This window comes from Anomaloglossus baeobatrachus, chromosome 3, assembly GCF_048569485.1.
Source record: "Anomaloglossus baeobatrachus isolate aAnoBae1 chromosome 3, aAnoBae1.hap1, whole genome shotgun sequence".
NCBI lineage: Eukaryota > Metazoa > Chordata > Amphibia > Anura > Aromobatidae > Anomaloglossus > Anomaloglossus baeobatrachus.
Window position 1 is genome coordinate 119,555,086 of NC_134355.1, and position 17,345 is coordinate 119,572,430.

At 44.1% G+C, this 17,345-nt stretch overlaps 12 non-coding genes across 12 annotated transcripts; all 12 read left to right on the plus strand.

The window, feature by feature from the left end:
• The first annotated feature begins 1,255 nt into the window (after positions 1-1,255).
• TRNAL-UAA (transfer RNA leucine (anticodon UAA)) lies at positions 1,256-1,338 on the plus strand. The gene has a single exon. It is a non-coding gene; the product is annotated as a tRNA-Leu (tRNA).
• Positions 1,339-2,149: 811 nt separating this feature from the next.
• Positions 2,150-2,232, plus strand: TRNAL-UAA (transfer RNA leucine (anticodon UAA)). The gene has a single exon. It is a non-coding gene; the product is annotated as a tRNA-Leu (tRNA).
• Positions 2,233-3,045: 813 nt separating this feature from the next.
• Positions 3,046-3,128, plus strand: TRNAL-UAA (transfer RNA leucine (anticodon UAA)). The gene has a single exon. It is a non-coding gene; the product is annotated as a tRNA-Leu (tRNA).
• Positions 3,129-3,940: 812 nt separating this feature from the next.
• Positions 3,941-4,023, plus strand: TRNAL-UAA (transfer RNA leucine (anticodon UAA)). Its single transcript has one exon. It is a non-coding gene; the product is annotated as a tRNA-Leu (tRNA).
• An 811-nt stretch (positions 4,024-4,834) lies between these two features.
• On the plus strand, positions 4,835-4,917 carry TRNAL-UAA (transfer RNA leucine (anticodon UAA)). The gene has a single exon. It is a non-coding gene; the product is annotated as a tRNA-Leu (tRNA).
• Positions 4,918-5,729: 812 nt separating this feature from the next.
• TRNAL-UAA (transfer RNA leucine (anticodon UAA)) lies at positions 5,730-5,812 on the plus strand. Its single transcript has one exon. It is a non-coding gene; the product is annotated as a tRNA-Leu (tRNA).
• A 3,699-nt stretch (positions 5,813-9,511) lies between these two features.
• Positions 9,512-9,594, plus strand: TRNAL-UAA (transfer RNA leucine (anticodon UAA)). The gene has a single exon. It is a non-coding gene; the product is annotated as a tRNA-Leu (tRNA).
• An 812-nt stretch (positions 9,595-10,406) lies between these two features.
• On the plus strand, positions 10,407-10,489 carry TRNAL-UAA (transfer RNA leucine (anticodon UAA)). Its single transcript has one exon. It is a non-coding gene; the product is annotated as a tRNA-Leu (tRNA).
• Positions 10,490-11,301: 812 nt separating this feature from the next.
• On the plus strand, positions 11,302-11,384 carry TRNAL-UAA (transfer RNA leucine (anticodon UAA)). Its single transcript has one exon. It is a non-coding gene; the product is annotated as a tRNA-Leu (tRNA).
• Positions 11,385-15,326: 3,942 nt separating this feature from the next.
• TRNAL-UAA (transfer RNA leucine (anticodon UAA)) lies at positions 15,327-15,409 on the plus strand. The gene has a single exon. It is a non-coding gene; the product is annotated as a tRNA-Leu (tRNA).
• An 805-nt stretch (positions 15,410-16,214) lies between these two features.
• On the plus strand, positions 16,215-16,297 carry TRNAL-UAA (transfer RNA leucine (anticodon UAA)). The gene has a single exon. It is a non-coding gene; the product is annotated as a tRNA-Leu (tRNA).
• Positions 16,298-17,109: 812 nt separating this feature from the next.
• On the plus strand, positions 17,110-17,192 carry TRNAL-UAA (transfer RNA leucine (anticodon UAA)). Its single transcript has one exon. It is a non-coding gene; the product is annotated as a tRNA-Leu (tRNA).
• The last annotated feature ends 153 nt before the right edge of the window (positions 17,193-17,345 follow it).

The following is a 17,345-nucleotide window of genomic DNA, read 5'->3' on the forward strand; positions in this document are numbered from 1 at the left end:
CGCACACACACACATGTACCATACATACATGGCGTATATATCTACTATAGACTCACATTGGGTGCTATATATAGTCTGCCTTACACAGTATTCATTTATCTATAAGGCTACTTTCACACATCTGGTTTGAGCAGTGCGGCTCAATCCGGCTGTGAAACCTATGCAACGGATGCGGCGAAAACACCGCATCGTTTGCATAAGTTTTTACATGCGGCCCGTCCGTTTTTTTCCGGTTGCGGCACGCTACTGAGCATGCGCAGTGGAAAAAACCGCATGCGGCGACCGGATGCGTTTTTTCCGCATCGCGCCGCATCCGGCATCCATAGGCATGCATTGAAAAATGCGCCGCAGCGGCCGGATGCGGCGCGATGCGGTTTTTATTGCCGGAGCAAAAAACGTTGCAAGGAATGTTCTATCCGGCCGCGGCATCGGCTAAATCTGCCGCATGCGGCAAAAACCGGACCGAACGCAAGCCCCTGCGGCACAATACGGAACTAATGTAAGTCTATGCAAAAAAAAAACGCAACCGGTGTAAAAAAAAACGGTTGCGGTTTTTCTGCAGAATGCCGTATTGTGCCGCAGAGCAAAAACCGGAGGTGTGAAAGTAGCCTAAGGGGTGAGGAACATGTAACAACTCTTTCTGTTACCATTGTTGATGAGATGTGAGCGGATTGCTGTGTCACAGATGAGAGAAGCTGGATCTCTGCTCTGTCACATGCTGAGAGGTCAGGTGCTGGGCAGAATACTGACAGCCATTGAATGTGCAGAGGGAGGGCAGGGGGCGTTTCTGGACACTGAGGCCGGGCAGGGGGCGTTTCTGGACACTGAGGCCGGGCAGGGGGCGTTTCTGGACACTGAGGCTGGGTGGCGCCAGCTCTGACTGAGGTTTGGCAACCAAGAATACAGGAAATTGTCATGTTTGTTGGAGCTGAATGTAAACAAGGTGCTGCAGAGAAAAAAGGGTGAATTCAAGAGGAACAAAAGTTAGAAAACTAAAAATAACAATGTAGGGGGGACTTATATGACAATACAGCACAGATTAGCTTACAATTTTTTTTGGAGTGTATGTCGGATAACTCCTTTAAAGTTGGAGTATGAAATTTCCAGTGAAGAGTATGGTCTACATTGGTGGCCGGTCTACAGCTCTTGATAAGTCACCTTATAAAATAAAGCTATCTGTTAGTGCAAATTTAATGATTGCACTGTTCTTATCAATCATCAGCTCCAGTTACAATCAAAAAGCTGACACACAACCACCAGGATGGCCGAGTGGTTAAGGCGTTGGACTTAAGATCCAATGGATATGTATCCGTGTGGGTTCGAACCCCACTCCTGGTATGAGTTTTACTCTTGAAAATCTTCAAGGCTTCTCAAAATCTACATAGGTCTAAACAACAGGAAAGATAATGTTGCTCGGTAGCACAGTTGTATACCTGTAATATCCATTAATTTTGCAATTAATTGAGAGGAGGTTTTATAATAAAGTGAAGCTCTAGTACGATGTATGATGATCACTAGAGGAAGTTTCAAGTTTCAACCAAAGAAAAGACATCTAAAAAAAACAAATGTGGAATGTTTTGGGAAAATATGTTGCTGATTTATTGAGGTAAATAATCATACTGTAGCTCCAAAAGAAGTTTTAAAGCACATGATGTCAAAATAATATAAGTGAATCAGAAGTATGATAAAAGAAATTTGTATAAAGTATGGTCTTCTAGAAAGGTTAGATCAAAAAAGGAAAAGGATAGGGTGCATAGGTAGTGATGAAATGTTAAATCTGCTTAGGAAAACGCGGGGTATAGTGAAGTGACGAACTTGTCCATGACATTATGTGGAAAGATTAATTTGTATTAGGAAACACAATTTTTTTAACTTAGCGTTGTTGATAAATCCAGGTAACATTTTTTTCCAATGATCAGTTTTGGTCATCTTTCTAAACATAGAGCAAAAATGAAAGCCAATATACAGAGGAAAGTTAAAGTTGGAGTATGAAATTTCCAGTGAAGAGTATGGTCTACATTGGTGGCCGGTCTACAGCTCTTGATAAGTCACCTTATAAAATAAAGCTATCTGTTAGTGCAAATTTAATGATTGCACTGTTTTTATCAATCATCAGCTCCAGGTACAATCGAAAAGCTGACACACAACCACCAGGATGGCCGTGTGGTTAAGGCGTTGGACTTAAGATCCAATGGATATGTATCTGCGTGGTTTCGAACCCCACTCCTGGTAAGAGTTTTACTCTTGAAAATCTTCAAGGCTTCTCAAAATCTACATAGGTCTAAACAACAGGAAAGATATTGTTGCTCGGTAGCACAGTTGTATACCTGTAATATCCATGAATATTGCAATTAATTCAGTGGATGTTTTATAATAAACTGAAGCTCTAGTATGACGTATGAGGATCACTAGAGGAAGTTTCCAATTTCAACCAAAGAAAAGACATCTAAAGAAACCAAATGTGGAATGTTTTGGGAAAAAGATGTAGTTGATTTATTGAAGTAAACAATCATACTGTAGCTCCAAAAGAAGTTTTAAAGCACATGATGTCAAAGTAATATAAGTGAATCAGAAGTATGATAAAAGAAATTTGTATAAAATATGGTCTTCTAGAAAGGTTAGATCAAAAAAGGAAAAGGACAGGGTGCATAGGTAGTGATGAAATGTTAAATCTGCTTAGGAAAACACGGGGTATAGTGAAGTGACGAACTTGTCCATGACATTATGTGGAAAGATTAATTTGTTTTAGGAAACTCGATTTTTTTAACTTAGCAATGTTGATAAATCCAGGTAACATGTTTTTTCCAATGATCAGTTTTGGTCATCTTTCTAAACATAGAGCAAAAATGAAAGCCAATATACATAGGAAAGTTAAAGTTGGAGTATGAAATTTCCAGTGAAGAGTATGGTCTACATTGGTGGCCGGTCTACAGCTCTTGATAAGTCACCTTATAAAATAAAGCTATCTGTTAGTGCAAATTTAATGATTGCACTGTTTTTATCAATCATCAGCTCCAGGTACAATCGAAAGGCTGACACACAACCACCAGGATGGCCGAGTGGTTAAGGCGTTAGACTTAAGAGCCAATGGATATGTATCCGCGTGGGTTCGAACCCCACTCCTGGTATGAGTTTTACTCTTGAAAATCTTCAAGGCTTCTCAAAATCTACATAGGTTTAAACAACAGGAAAGATATTGTTGCTCGGTAGCACAGTTGTATACCTGTAATATCCATGAATATTGCAATTAATTCAGTGGATGTTTAATAATAAACTGAAGCTCTAGTATGACGTATGAGGATCACTAGAGGAAGTTTCCAATTTCAACCAAAGAAAAGACATCTAAAAAAAACAAATGTGGAATGTTTTGGGAAAAAGATGTAGTTGATTTATTGAGGTAAACAATCATACTGTAGCTCCAAAAGAAGTTTTAAAGCACATGATGTCAAAATAATATAAGTGAATCAGAAGTATGATAAAAGAAATTTGTATAAAATATGGTCTTCTAGAAAGGTTAGATCAAAAAAGGAAAAGGACAGGGTGCACAGGTAGTGATGAAATGTTAAATCTGCTTAGGAAAACACGGGGTCTAGTGAAGTGACGAACTTGTCCATGACATTATGTGGAAAGATTAATTTGTATTAGGAAACTCGATTTTTTTAACTTAGCGTTGTTGATAAATCCAGGTAACATTTTATTCCAATGATCAGTTTTGGTCATCTTTCTAAACATAGAGCAAAAATGAAAGCCAATATACAGAGGAAAGTTAAAGTTGGAGTATGAAATTTCCAGTGAAGAGTATGGTCTACATTGGTGGCCGGTCTACAGGTCTTGATAAGTCACCTTATAAAATAAAGCTATCTGTTAGTGCAAATTTAATGATTGCAGTGTTTTTATCAATCATCAGCTCCAGGTGCAATCGAAAGGCTGACACACAACCACCAGGATGGCCGAGTGGTTAAGGCATTGGACTTAAGATCCAATGGATATGTATCTGCGTGGTTTCGAACCCCACTCCTGGTATGAGTTTTACTCTTGAAAATCTTCAAGGATTCTCAAAAATCTACATAAACCTAAACAACAGGAAAGATAATGTTGCTCGGTAGCACAGTTGTATACCTGTAATATCCATGAATATTGCAATTAATTTAGTGGATGTTTTATAATAAACTGAAGCTCTAGTATGACGTATGAGGATCACTAGAGGAATTTTCCAATTTCAACCAAAGAAAAGACATCTAAAAAAACCAAATGTGGAATGTTTTGGGAAAAAGATGTAGTTGATTTATTGAGGTAAACAATCATCCTGTTGCTCCAAAAGAAGTTTTAAAGCACATGATGTCAAAATAATATAAGTGAATCAGAAGTATGATAAAAGAAATTTGTATAAAATATGGTCTTCTAGAAAGGTTAGATCAAAAAAGGAAAAGGACAGGGTGCATAGGTAGTGATGAAATGTTAAACCTGCTTAGGAAAACACGGGGTATAGTGAAGTGACGAACTTCTCCATGACATTATGTGGAAAGATTAATTTGTATTAGGAAACTCGATTTTTTTAACAGTGTTGTTGATAAATCCAGGTAACATTTTATTCCAATGATCAGTTTTGGTCATCTTTCTAAACATAAAGCAAAAATGGAAGCCAATATACATAGGAAAGTTAAAGTTGGAGTATGAAATTTCCAGTGAAGAGTATGGTCTACATTGGTGGCCGGTCTACAGCTCTTGATAAGTCACCTTATAAAATAAAGCTATCTGTTAGTGCAAATTTAATGATTGCACTGTTTTTATCAATCATCAGCTCCAGGTACAATCGAAAGGCTGACACACAACCACCAGGATGGCCGAGTAGTTAAGGCGTTGGACTTAAGATCCAATGGATATGTATCCGCGTGGGTTTGAACCCCACTCCTGGTATGAGTTTTACTCTTGAAAATCTTCAAGGCTTCTCAAAATCTAAATAGGTCTAAACAACAGGAAAGATATTGTTGCTCGGTAACACAGTTGTATACCTGTAATATCTATGAATATTGCAATTAATTCAGTGGATGTTTTATAATAAACTGAAGCTCTAGTACGACGCATGATGATCACTAGAGGAAGTTTCCAATTTCAACCAAAGAAAAGACATCTAAAAACGCCAAATGTGGAATGTTTTGGGAAAAAGATGTAGTTGAATAATTGAGGTAAACAATCATACTGTAGCTCCAAAAGAAGGTTTGAAGCCCATTATGTCAAAATAATATGAGCGAATCAGAAGTATGATAAATGAAATTTGTATAAAATATGGTCTTTTAGAAAGGTTAGATCAAAAAAGGAAAAGGACAGGGTGCATAGGTAGTGATGAAATGTTAAATCTGCTTAGGAAAACATGGGGTATAGTGAAGTGACGAACTTGTCATTGACATTATGTGGAAAGATCAATTTGTTTTAGGAAACTCGATTTTTTTAACTTAGCGTTGTTGATAAATCCAGGTAACATTTTTTTCCAATGATCAGTTTTGGTCATCTTTCTAAACATAGAGCAAAAATGAAAGCCAATATACAGAGGAAAGTTAAAGTTGGAGTATGAAATTTCCAGTGAAGAGTGTGGTCTACATTGGTGGCTGGTCTACAGCTCTTGAGAAGTCACCTTATAAAATAAAGCTATCTGTTAGTGCAAATTTAATCATTGCACTGTTTTTTTCAATCATCAGCTCCAGGTACAATCGAAAGGCTGACACACAACCACCAGGATGGCCGAGTGGTTAAGGCGTTGGACTTAAGATCCAATGGATATGTATCCGCGTGTGTTCGAACCCCACTCCTGGTATGAGTTTTACTGTTGATAATCTTTAAGGCTTCTCAAAATCTACATAAGTCTAAACAACAGGAAAGATATTGTTGCTCGGTAGCACAGTTGTATACCTGTAATATCCATAAATATTGGAATTAATTGAGAGGTTTTATAATAAACTGAAGCTCTAGTACGATGTATGATAATCACTAGAGGAAGTTTCAAGTTTCAACCAAAGAAAAGACATCTAAAAAAAAGCAAATGTGGAATGTTTTGGGAAAAAGATGTAGTTGAATAATTGAGGTAAACAATCATACTGTAGCTCCAAAAGAAGGTTTGAAGCACATTATGTCACATTATGGCTTCTTTTGAGTTTTTTTCATTATTACAACATTGGGCTACATTGGGGCAGGTAAGTAGATAGAGACCACTTACCTTCCCTGCTGTAAGCCCCTCTCATGTGACCGCTCTTGCCGCGATTTTGCTGCTTCTGGTCATTTCATGTCTACATGGGCAGGGCCATGTTGACATGCAAATCTGGAACAGCATGTCGCCTCCCTGCTGGGCTGTACAGTGCGTGGAGTAACCGCCCCTGTTCCCTGCACCCTCCCACACATTGCCCAGCACCCCGTACTCTGCCCACAAGCTCAGTGTGTGGGCTCCCAGTGTGTGTGTGTGTGTTGGGAGGAGGTGTGCACCTCTCATCGTGCTCCATCCCCCATGCTGCGCACCCCCCATCGTGCTCCATCCGCCATGCTGCGCACTCCCAAACGTGCTCCATCCCCCTTGCTGCACCAGCATCAGCCTCTCTGCCCCCAGCATCAGTTTCTCTCCTCCCTGCATCAGCCTCTCTCCTCCCAGCATCAGCCTCTCTCCTCCCAGCATCAGCCTCTCTCCTCCCAGCATCAGCCTCTCTGTCCCCTGCATCAGCCTCTCTCCTCCCAGCATCAGCCTCTCTCCTCCTAGCATCAGCCTCTCTCCTCCCAGCATCAGCCTCTCTGTCCCCAGCATCAGCCTCTCTCCTCCCAGCAGCAGCTTCTTTGTCCCCAGCATCAGCCTCTCTGTCCCCAGCATCAGCCTCTCTCCTCCCAGCCTCAGCCTCCCCCAGCATCAGCCTCTCTTCTCTCAGCTTCCCCCCTCCAAGCCTCCCTCCTCCCAGCCTCCCCAGCATCAGCCTCCCCCTCCCAGCCTCCCCCAGCATCAGCCTCCCCCTCCCAGCCTCCCCCAGCATCAGCCTCTCGCCTCCCAGCCTCCCCCAGCATCAGCCTCTCTCCTCCCAGCCTCCCCCAGCATCAGCCTCTCTCCTCCCAGCCTCCCCCAGCATCAGCCTCTCTCCTCTCAGCCTCCCCCAGCATCAGCCTACACCCTCCCAGCCTCCCCCAGCATCAGCCTACCCCAGCATCAGCCTACACCCTTCCAGCCTCCCCCAGCATCAGCCTACCCCAGCATCAGCCTACCCCAGCATCAGCCTCTCTCATCCCAGCCTCCCCCAGCATCAGCCTCCCCCTCCCAGCCTTCCCCAGGATCAGCCTCTCTCCTCCCAGCCTCCCCCAGCATGCCGTGCTCCTCTGCCGACACTCACAGATCCGATCGCATACACTCACACACACACACTCACACACATCCGATTGCATACACTCACACACACACACTCACACATCAGAACACACTCACACACATCCGATCGCATACACTCACACACACACTGAAGATATCGCACATACGCGCTCACACTCACAACATCCGGAGATACCACATGCTTCTGGCCATGTGATCCTCCGGCAGGTCCTGGAAGGTCACTCCACAGTATCGCCTCCGAGAAGCAAGCGATATCCCAGGATGTTGTGAGTGTGTAGATGCGATGTGATGTGTGTGTGAGAGTGAGTGTGATCTGATGTGTGTGTATGTGTGTGTGTGTGTTGTTATGTGTGTGCGTGTGTATGTTCCGCCGCTGCAGGACCTTGATGCGCTGGTAACTATGCTACCATGGTTACCAGCGTATCCCGTCCCCCGCTGGCACGGGAGCCCACACCAGCATACGGCGGCAACCCCAGCAATGCGAGGGTATGTGTTGGCAGGGTTGGTGGCGTACGCTGATGTGGGCTCCCGGGGGTACAGTACTCACCTGGGAGTCGTGGCTCCGTGTCGGTTCGGGGAATGCGTGCGGGGGGCGGGGCCAGAGCGAGCGTGCATTGCGTGAGGGGGGCGGGGCGTGGCCGAGTTGCCAATGCCTACAGCGTGCCGGGGCGAGAGGCCAATCCGTGTGCGGGCGGAGCCTGGGCGAGCGGCCAATCAGTGCGGGGGGGGCGGGGCCATGGCGAGCCCAGCGGCCAATCAGCTTTGTGTCACTGTAAGGACACAATTTTGAAGCAAGACAGACAGACAGACAGATAGACAGACAGACAGACAGACAGACAGAATAAGGCAATTATATATATAGATATATATATGTATACACATAAGTATATGACATAAAACCACGCACACACACACATGTACCATACATACATGGCGTATATATCTACTATAGACTCACATTGGGTGCTATATATAGTCTGCCTTACACAGTATTCATTTATCTATAAGGCTACTTTCACACATCTGGTTTGAGCAGTGCGGCTCAATCCGGCTGTGAAACCTATGCAACGGATGCGGCGAAAACACCGCATCGTTTGCATAAGTTTTTACATGCGGCCCGTCCGTTTTTTTCCGGTTGCGGCACGCTACTAAGCATGCGCAGTGGAAAAAACCGCATGCGGCGACCGGATGCGTTTTTTCCGCATCGCGCCGCATCCGGCATCCATAGGCATGCATTGAAAAATGCGCCGCAGCGGCCGGATGCGGCGCGATGCGGTTTTTATTGCCGGAGCAAAAAACGTTGCAAGGAATGTTCTATCCGGCCGCGGCATCGGCTAAATCTGCCGCATGCGGCAAAAACCGGACCGAACGCAAGCCCCTGCGGCACAATACGGAACTAATGTAAGTCTATGCAAAAAAAAAACGCAACCGGTGTAAAAAAAAACGGTTGCGGTTTTTCTGCAGAATGCCGTATTGTGCCGCAGAGCAAAAACCGGAGGTGTGAAAGTAGCCTAAGGGGTGAGGAACATGTAACAACTCTTTCTGTTACCATTGTTGATGAGATGTGAGCGGATTGCTGTGTCACAGATGAGAGAAGCTGGATCTCTGCTCTGTCACATGCTGAGAGGTCAGGTGCTGGGCAGAATACTGACAGCCATTGAATGTGCAGAGGGAGGGCAGGGGGCGTTTCTGGACACTGAGGCCGGGCAGGGGGCGTTTCTGGACACTGAGGCCGGGCAGGGGGCGTTTCTGGACACTGAGGCTGGGTGGCGCCAGCTCTGACTGAGGTTTGGCAACCAAGAATACAGGAAATTGTCATGTTTGTTGGAGCTGAATGTAAACAAGGTGCTGCAGAGAAAAAAGGGTGAATTCAAGAGGAACAAAAGTTAGAAAACTAAAAATAACAATGTAGGGGGGACTTATATGACAATACAGCACAGATTAGCTTACAATTTTTTTTGGAGTGTATGTCGGATAACTCCTTTAAAGTTGGAGTATGAAATTTCCAGTGAAGAGTATGGTCTACATTGGTGGCCGGTCTACAGCTCTTGATAAGTCACCTTATAAAATAAAGCTATCTGTTAGTGCAAATTTAATGATTGCACTGTTCTTATCAATCATCAGCTCCAGTTACAATCAAAAAGCTGACACACAACCACCAGGATGGCCGAGTGGTTAAGGCGTTGGACTTAAGATCCAATGGATATGTATCCGTGTGGGTTCGAACCCCACTCCTGGTATGAGTTTTACTCTTGAAAATCTTCAAGGCTTCTCAAAATCTACATAGGTCTAAACAACAGGAAAGATAATGTTGCTCGGTAGCACAGTTGTATACCTGTAATATCCATGAATATTGCAATTAATTCAGTGGATGTTTTATAATAAACTGAAGCTCTAGTATGACGTATGAGGATCACTAGAGGAAGTTTCCAATTTCAACCAAAGAAAAGACATCTAAAAAAACCAAATGTGGAATGTTTTGGGAAAAAGATGTAGTTGATTTATTGAAGTAAACAATCATACTGTAGCTCCAAAAGAAGTTTTAAAGCACATGATGTCAAAGTAATATAAGTGAATCAGAAGTATGATAAAAGAAATTTGTATAAAATATGGTCTTTTAGAAAGGTTAGATCAAAAATGGAAAAGGACAGGGTGCATAGGTAGTGATGAAATGTTAAATCTGCTTAGGAAAACACGGGGTATAGTGAAGTGACGAACTTGTCCATGACATTATGTGGAAAGATTAATTTGTTTTAGGAAACTCGATTTTTTTAACTTAGCAATGTTGATAAATCCAGGTAACATTTTTTTCCAATGATCAGTTTTGGTCATCTTTCTAAACATAGAGCAAAAATTAAAGCCAATATACAGAGGAAAGTTAAAGTTGGAGTATGAAATTTCCAGTGAAGAGTATGGTCTACATTGGTGGCCGGTCTACAGCTCTTGATAAGTCACCTTATAAAATAAAGCTGTCTGTTAGTGCAAATTTAATGATTGCACTGTTTTTATCAATCATCAGCTCCAGGTACAATCGAAAGGCTGACACACAACCACCAGGATGGCCGAGTGGTTAAGGCGTTGGACTTAAGATCCAATGGATATGTATCTGCGTGGGTTCGAACCCCACTCCTGGTATGAGTTTTACTCTTGAAAATCTTCAAGGCTTCTCAAAATCAACATAGGTCTAAACAACAGGAAAGATATTGTTGCTCGGTAGCACAGTTGTATACCTGTAATATCTATGAATATTGCAATTAATTCAGTGGATGTTTTATAATAAACTGAAGCTCTAGTACGACGCATGATGATCACTAGAGGAAGTTTCCAATTTCAACCAAAGAAAAGACATCTAAAAACGCCAAATGTGGAATGTTTTGGGAAAAAGATGTAGTTGAATAATTGAGGTAAACAATCATACTGTAGCTCCAAAAGAAGGTTTGAAGCACATTATGTCAAAATAATATGAGCGAATCAGAAGTATGATAAATGAAATTTGTATAAAATATGGTCTTCTAGAAAGGTTAGATCAAAAAAGGAAAAGGACAGGGTGCATAGGTAGTGATGAAATGTTAAATCTTCTTAGGAAAACATGGGGTATAGTGAAGTGACGAACTTGTCATTGACATTATGTGGAAAGATTAATTTGTTTTAGGAAACTCGATTTTTTTAACTTAGCGTTGTTGATAAATCCAGGTAACATTTTATTCCAATGATCAGTTTTGGTCATCTTTCTAAACATAGAGCAAAAATGAAAGCCAATATACAGAGGAAAGTTAAAGTTGGAGTATGAAATTTCCAGTGAAGAGTGTGGTCTACATTGGTGGCCGGTCTACAGCTCTTGATAAGTCACCTTATAAAATAAAGCTATCTGTTAGTGCAAATTTAATCATTGCACTGTTTTTTTCAATCATCAGCTCCAGGTACAATCGAAAGGCTGACACACAACCACCAGGATGGCCGAGTGGTTAAGGCGTTGGACTTAAGATCCAATGGATATGTATCCGCGTGGGTTCGAACCCCACTCCTGGTATGAGTTTTACTGTTGATAATCTTTAAGGCTTCTCAAAATCTACATAAGTCTAAACAACAGGAAAGATATTGTTGCTCGGTAGCACAGTTGTATACCTGTAATATCCATAACTATTGGAATTAATTGAGAGGTTTTATAATAAACTGAAGCTCTAGTACAATGTATGATGATCACTAGAGGAAGTTTCAAGTTTCAACCGAAGACCAAAGAAAAGACATCTAAAAAAAAACAAATGTGGAATGTTTTGGGAAAAAGATGTAGTTGAATAATTGAGGTAAACAATCATACTGTAGCTCCAAAAGAAGGTTTGAAGCACATTATGTCACATTATGGCTTCTTTTGAGTTTTTTTCATTATTACAACATTGGGCTACATTGGGGCAGGTAAGTAGATAGAGACCACTTACCTTCCCTGCTGTAAGCCCCTCTCATGTGACCGCTCCTGCCGCGATTTTGCTGCTTCCGGTCATTTCATGTCTACATGGGCAGGGCCATGTTGACATGCAAATCTGGAACAGCATGTCGCCTCCCTGCTGGGCTGTACAGTGCGTGGAGTAACCGCCCCTGTTCCCTGCACCCTCCCACACATTGCCCAGCACCCCGTACTCTGCCCACAAGCTCAGTGTGTGGGCTCCCAGTGTGTGTGTGTGTGTTGGGGGGAGGTGTGCACCTCTCATCGTGCTCCATCCCCCATGCTGCGCACCCCCCATCGTGCTCCATCCGCCATGCTGCGCACTCCCAAACGTGCTCCATCCGCCATGCTGCGCACTCCCAAACGTGGTCCATCCGCCATGCTGCACACTCCCAAACGTGCTCCATCCGCCATGCTGCGCACTCCCAAACTTGCTCCATCCGCCATGCTGCGCACTCCCAAACGTGCTCCATCCGCCATGCTGCGCACTCCCAAACGTGCTCCATCCCCCATGCTGCGCACTCCCCATCGTGCTCCATCCCCCATGCTGCGCACCCCCTATCGTGCTCCATCCCCCATGCTGCACCAGCATCAGCCTCTCTGCCCCCAGCATCAGTCTCTCTCCTCCCAGCATCAGCCTCTCTCCTCCCAGCATCAGCCTCTCTCCTCCCAGCATCAGCCTCTCTCCTCCCAGCATCAGCCTCTCTGTCCCCTGCATCAGCCTCTCTCCTCCCAGCATCAGCCTCTCTCCTCCTAGCATCAGCCTCTCTCCTCCCAGCATCAGTCTCTCTGTCCCCAGCATCAGCCTCTCTCCTCCCAGCATCAGCTTCTTTGTCCCCAGCATCAGCCTCTCTGTCCCCAGCATCAGCCTCTCTCCTCCCAGCCTCAGCCTCCCCCAGCATCAGCCTCTCTTCTCTCAGCTTCCCCCCTCCAAGCCTCCCTCCTCCCAGCCTCCCCAGCATCAGCCTCCCCCTCCCAGCCTCCCCAGCATCAGCCTCCCCCTCCCAGCCTCCCCCAGCATCAGCCTCTCGCCTCCCAGCCTCCCCCAGCATCAGCCTCTCTCCTCCCAGCCTCCCCCAGCATCAGCCTCTCTCCTCCCAGCCTCCCCCAGCATCAGCCTCTCTCCTCTCAGCCTCCCCCAGCATCAGCCTACACCCTCCCAGCCTCCCCCAGCATCAGCCTACCCCAGCATCAGCCTACACCCTTCCAGCCTCCCCCAGCATCAGCCTACCCCAGCATCAGCCTACCCCAGCATCAGCCTCTCTCATCCCAGCCTCCCCCAGCATCAGCCTCCCCCTCCCAGCCTTCCCCAGGATCAGCCTCTCTCCTCCCAGCCTCCCCCAGCATGCCGTGCTCCTCTGCCGACACTCACAGATCCGATCGCATACACTCACACACACACACTCACACACATCCGATTGCATACACTCACACACACACACACTCACACATCAGAACACACTCACACACATCCGATCGCATACACTCACACACACACTGAAGATATCGCACATACGCGCTCACACTCACAACATCCGGAGATACCACATGCTTCTGGCCATGTGATCCTCCGGCAGGTCCTGGAAGGTCACTCCACAGTATCGCCGCCGAGAAGCAAGCGATATCCCAGGATGTTGTGAGTGTGTAGATGCGATGTGATGTGTGTGTGAGAGTGAGTGTGATCTGATGTGTGTGTATGTGTGTGTGTGTGTTGTTATGTCTGTGCGTGTGTATGTTCCGCCGCTGCAGGACCTCGATGCGCTGGTAACTATGCTACCATGGTTACCAGCGTATCCCGTCCCCCGCTCGCACGGGAGCCAACACCAGCATACGGCGGCAACCCCAGCAATGCGAGGGTATGTGTTGGCAGGGTTGGTGGCGTACGCTGATGTGGGCTCCCGGGGGTACAGTACTCACCTGGGAGTCGTGGCTCCGTGTCGGTTCGGGGAATGCGTGCGGGGGGCGGGGCCAGAGCGAACGTGCATTGCGTGAGGGGGGCGGGGCGTGGCCGAGTTGCCAATGCCTACAGGGTGCCGGGGCGAGAGGCCAATCCGTGTGCGGGCGGAGCCTGGGCAAGCGGCCAATCAGTGCGGGGGGGGGCGGGGCCATGGCGAGCCCAGCGGCCAATCAGCTTTGTGTCACCGTAAGGACACAATTTTAGAGCAAGACAGACAGACAGACAGATAGACAGACAGACAGACAGACAGACAGACAGAATAAGGCAATTATATATATAGATATATATATGTATACACATAAGTATATGACATAAAACCACGCACACACACACATGTACCATACATACATGGCGTATAAATCTACTATAGACTCACATTGGGTGATATATAGAGTCTGCCTTACACAGTATTAATTTATCTATAAGGCTACTTTCACACATCTGGTTTGAGCAGTGCGGCTCAATCCGGCTGTGAAACCTATGCAACGGATGCGGCGAAAACACCGCATCCTTTGCATAAGTTTTTACATGCGGCCCGTCCGTTTTTTTCCGGTTGCGGCACGCTACTGAGCATGCGCAGTGGAAAAAACCGCATGCGGCGACCGGATGCGTTTTTTCCGCATCGCGCCGCATCCGGCGTCCATAGGCATGCATTGAAAAATGCACCGCAGCGGCCGGATGCGGCGCGATGCGGTTTTTATTGCCGGAGCAAAAAACGTTGCAAGGAATGTTCTATCCGGCCGCGGCATCGGCTAAATCTGCCGCATGCGGCAAAAACCGGACCGAACGCAAGCCCCTGCGGCACAATACGGAACTAATGTAAGTCTATGCAAAAAAAACCGCAACCGGCGTAAAAAAAAACGGTTGCGGTTTTTCTGCAGAATGCCGTATTGTGCCGCAGAGCAAAAACCGGAGGTGTGAAAGTAGCCTAAGGGGTGAGGAACATGTAACAACTCTTTCTGTTACCATTGTTGATGAGATGTGAGCGGATTGCTGTGTCACAGATGAGAGAAGCTGGATCTCTGCTCTGTCACATGCTGAGAGGTCAGGTGCTGGGCAGAATACTGACAGCCATTGAATGTGCAGAGGGAGGGCAGGGGGCGTTTCTGGACACTGAGGCCGGGCAGGGGGCGTTTCTGGACACTGAGGCCGGGCAGGGGGCGTTTCTGGACACTGAGGCTGGGTGGCGCCAGCTCTGACTGAGGTTTGGCAACCAAGAATACAGGAAATTGTCATGTTTGTTGGAGCTGAATGTAAACAAGGTGCTGCAGAGAAAAAAGGGTGAATTCAAGAGGAACAAAAGTTAGAAAACTAAAAATAACAATGTAGGGGGGACTTATATGACAATACAGCACAGATTAGCTTACAATTTTTTTTGGAGTGTATGTCGGATAACTCCTTTAAAGTTGAAGTTTGAAATTTCCAGTGAAGAGTATGGTCTACATTGGTGGCCGGTCTACAGCTCTTGATAAGTCACCTTATAAAATAAAGCTATCTGTTAGTGCAAATTTAATGATTGCACTGTTCTTATCAATCATCAGCTCCAGTTACAATCAAAAAGCTGACACACAACCACCAGGATGGCCGAGTGGTTAAGGCGTTGGACTTAAGATCCAATGGATATGTATCCGCATGGGTTCGAACCCCACTCCTGGTATGAGTTTTGAAAATCTTCAAGGCTTCTCAAAATCTACATAGGTCTAAACAACAGGAAAGATAATGTTGCTCGGTAGCACAGTTGTATACCTGTAATATCCATGAATTTTGCAATTAATTGAGAGGAGGTTTTATAATAAAGTGAAGCTCTAGTACGATGTATGATGATCACTAGAGGAAGTTTCAAGTTTCAACCAAAGAAAAGACATCTAAAAAAAACAAATGTGGAATGTTTTGGGAAAATATGTTGCTGATTTATTGAGGTAAATAATCATACTGTAGCTCCAAAAGAAGTTTTAAAGCACATGATGTCAAAATAATATAAGTGAATCAGAAGTATGATAAAAGAAATTTGTATAAAGTATGGTCTTCTAGAAAGGTTAGATCAAAAAAGGAAAAGGACAGGGTGCATAGGTAGTGATGAAATGTTAAATCTGCTTAGGAAAACGCGGGGTATAGTGAAATGACGAACTTGTCCATGACATTATGTGGAAAGATTAATTTGTATTAGGAAACACGATTTTTTTAACTTAGCGTTGTTGATAAATCCAGGTAACATTTTTTTCCAATGATCAGTTTTGGTCATCTTTCTAAACATAGAGCAAAAATGAAAGCCAATATACAGAGGAAAGTTAAAGTTGGAGTATGAAATTTCCAGTGAAGAGTATGGTCTACATTGGTGGCCGGTCTACAGCTCTTGATAAGTCACCTTATAAAATAAAGCTATCTTTTAGTGCAAATTTAATGATTGCACTGTTTTTATCAATCATCAGCTCCAGGTACAATCGAAAGGCTGACACACAACCACCAGGATGGCCGAGTAGTTAAGGCGTTGGACTTAAGATCCAATGGATATGTATCCGCGTGGGTTCGAACCCCACTCCTGGTATGAGTTTTACTCTTGAAAATCTTCAAGGCTTCTCAAAATCTACATAGGTCTAAACAACAGGAAAGATATTGTTGCTCGGTAGCACAGTTGTATACCTGTAATATCCATGAATATTGCAATTAATTCAGTGGATGTTTTATAATAAACTGAAGCTCTAGTATGACGTATGAGGATCACTAGAGGAAGTTTCCAATTTCAACCAAAGAAAAGACATCTAAAAAAACCAAATGTGGAATGTTTTGGGAAAAAGATGTAGTTGATTTATTGAAGTAAACAATCATACTGTAGCTCCAAAAGAAGTTTTAAAGCACATGATGTCAAAGTAATATAAGTGAATCAGAAGTATGATAAAAGAAATTTGTATAAAATATGGTCTTCTAGAAAGGTTAGATCAAAAAAGGAAAAGGACAGGGTGCATAGGTAGTGATGAAATGTTAAATCTGCTTAGGAAAACACGGGGTATAGTGAAGTGACGAACTTGTCCATGACATTATGTGGAAAGATTAATTTGTTTTAGGAAACTCGATTTTTTTAACTTAGCGTTGTTGATAAATCCAGGTAACATTTTATTCCAATGATCAGTTTTGGTCATCTTTCTAAACATAGAGCAAAAATGAAAGCCAATATACAGAGGAAAGTTAAAGTTGGAGTATGAAATTTCCAATGAAGAGTATGGTCTACATTGGTGGCCGGTCTACAGCTCTTGATAAGTCACCTTATAAAATAAAGCTGTCTGTTAGTGCAAATTTAATGATTGCACTGTTTTTATCAATCATCAGATCCAGGTACAATCGAAAGGCTGACACACAACCACCAGGATGGCCGAGTGGTTAAGGCGTTGGACTTAAGATCCAATGGATATGTATCCGCGTGGGTTCGAACCCCACTCCTGGTATGAGTTTTACTCTTGAAAATCTTCAAGGCTTCTCAAAATCTACATAGGTCTAAACAACAGGAAAGATATTGTTGCTCGGTAGCACAGTTGTATACCTGTAATATCCATGAATATTGCAATTAATTCAGTGGATGTTTTATAATAAACTGAAGC